Source organism: Triticum dicoccoides, unplaced genomic scaffold (genome assembly GCF_002162155.2).
Source record: "Triticum dicoccoides isolate Atlit2015 ecotype Zavitan unplaced genomic scaffold, WEW_v2.0 scaffold50242, whole genome shotgun sequence".
Classification (NCBI taxonomy): Eukaryota; Viridiplantae; Streptophyta; class Magnoliopsida; order Poales; family Poaceae; genus Triticum; species Triticum dicoccoides.
This window is the reverse complement of record NW_021277457.1, coordinates 1-1,459: the sequence shown is the minus strand read 5'-3', so window position 1 is coordinate 1,459 and position 1,459 is coordinate 1. Positions and strand designations below refer to the sequence as shown.

The window sequence follows — 1,459 nt, the reverse complement described above, 5'->3', positions numbered from 1 at the left end:
TCAACCGCACCAGTGCACGCTTGCCGCGCCACAACGCCGACGCTGGACCCGTGAATCGTGAGCACCCAGCTATGACTTACCGCACTCGTGCAAAATAATAAAACACGGTAAATATATTACTTACACGTGCGTTTTGTTTTGCAAGCGGCGCGAAAAAAATTAAAAAGGGAATGCAACACGAGGACTTCCCAGGAGGTCACCCATCCTAGTACTACTCTCGCCCAAGCACGCTTAACTTCGGAGTTCTGATGGGATCCGGTGCTTTAGTGCTGGTATGATCGCATCCGACATGTTACCCCGGTCTTCGTCCCTTATCCTTGCCCCTCCCAGCTCCACTACAAAGACGATTGTACATTGCTTTGGCCGCTCCCTCTCAACTACGGAGACGAGTTTAACGCGGTTTCCACCCCTCCCACTCAACCGCACCAGTGCACGCTTGCCGCGCCACAACGCCGACGCTGGACCCGTGAATCGTGAGCACCCAGCTATGACTTACCGCACTCGTGCAAAATAATAAAACACGGTAAATATATTACTTACACGTGCGTTTTGTTTTGCAAGCGGCGCGAAAAAAATTAAAAATGGAATGCAACACGAGGACTTCCCAGGAGGTCACCCATCCTAGTACTACTCTCGCCCAAGCAGGCTTAACTTCGGAGTTCTGATGGGATCCGGTGCTTTAGTGCTGGTATGATCGCATCCGACATGTTACCCCGGTCTTCGTCCCTTATCCTTGCCCCTCCCAGCTCCACTACAAAGACGATTGTACATTGCTTTGGCCGCTCCCTCTCAACTACGGAGACGAGTTTAACGCGGTTTCCACCCCTCCCTCTCAACCGCACCAGTGCACGCTTGCCGCGCCACAACGCCGACGCTGGACCCGTGAATCGTGAGCACCCAGCTATGACTTACCGGACTCGTGCAAAATAATAAAACACGGTAAATATATTACTTACACGTGCGTTTTGTTTTGCAAGCGGCGCGAAAAAAATTAAAAAGGGAATGCAACACGAGGACTTCCCAGGAGGTCACCCATCCTAGTACTACTCTCGCCCAAGCACGCTTAACTACGGAGTTCTGATGGGATCCGGTGCTTTAGTGGTGGTATGATCACATCCGACATGTTACCCCGGTCTTCGTCCCTTATCCTTGCCCCTCCCAGCTCCACTACAAAGACGATTGTACATTGCTTTGGCCGCTCCCTCTCAACTACGGAGACGAGTTTAACGCGGTTTCCACCCCTCCCTCTCAACCGCACCAGTGCACGCTTGCCGCGCCACAACGCCGACGCTGGACCCGTGAATCGTGAGCACCCAGCTATGACTTACCGCACTCGTGCAAAATAATAAAACACGGTAAATATATTACTTACACGTGCGTTTTGTTTTGCAAGCGGCGCGAAAAAAATTAAAAAGGGAATGCAACACGAGGACTTCCCAGGAGGTCACCCATCCTAGTA

At 51.7% G+C, this 1,459-nt stretch overlaps 3 non-coding genes across 3 annotated transcripts; all 3 read right to left on the bottom strand.

Moving 5' to 3' along the window:
- Positions 1-167: 167 nt before the first annotated feature.
- LOC119346766 lies at positions 168-286 on the bottom strand. Its single transcript, XR_005167919.1, has one exon. It is a non-coding gene; the product is annotated as a 5S ribosomal RNA (ribosomal RNA).
- Positions 287-583: 297 nt separating this feature from the next.
- Positions 584-702, bottom strand: LOC119346767. The gene has a single exon (XR_005167920.1). It is a non-coding gene; the product is annotated as a 5S ribosomal RNA (ribosomal RNA).
- Positions 703-999: 297 nt separating this feature from the next.
- Positions 1,000-1,118, bottom strand: LOC119346768. The gene has a single exon (XR_005167921.1). It is a non-coding gene; the product is annotated as a 5S ribosomal RNA (ribosomal RNA).
- Positions 1,119-1,459: the final 341 nt, after the last annotated feature.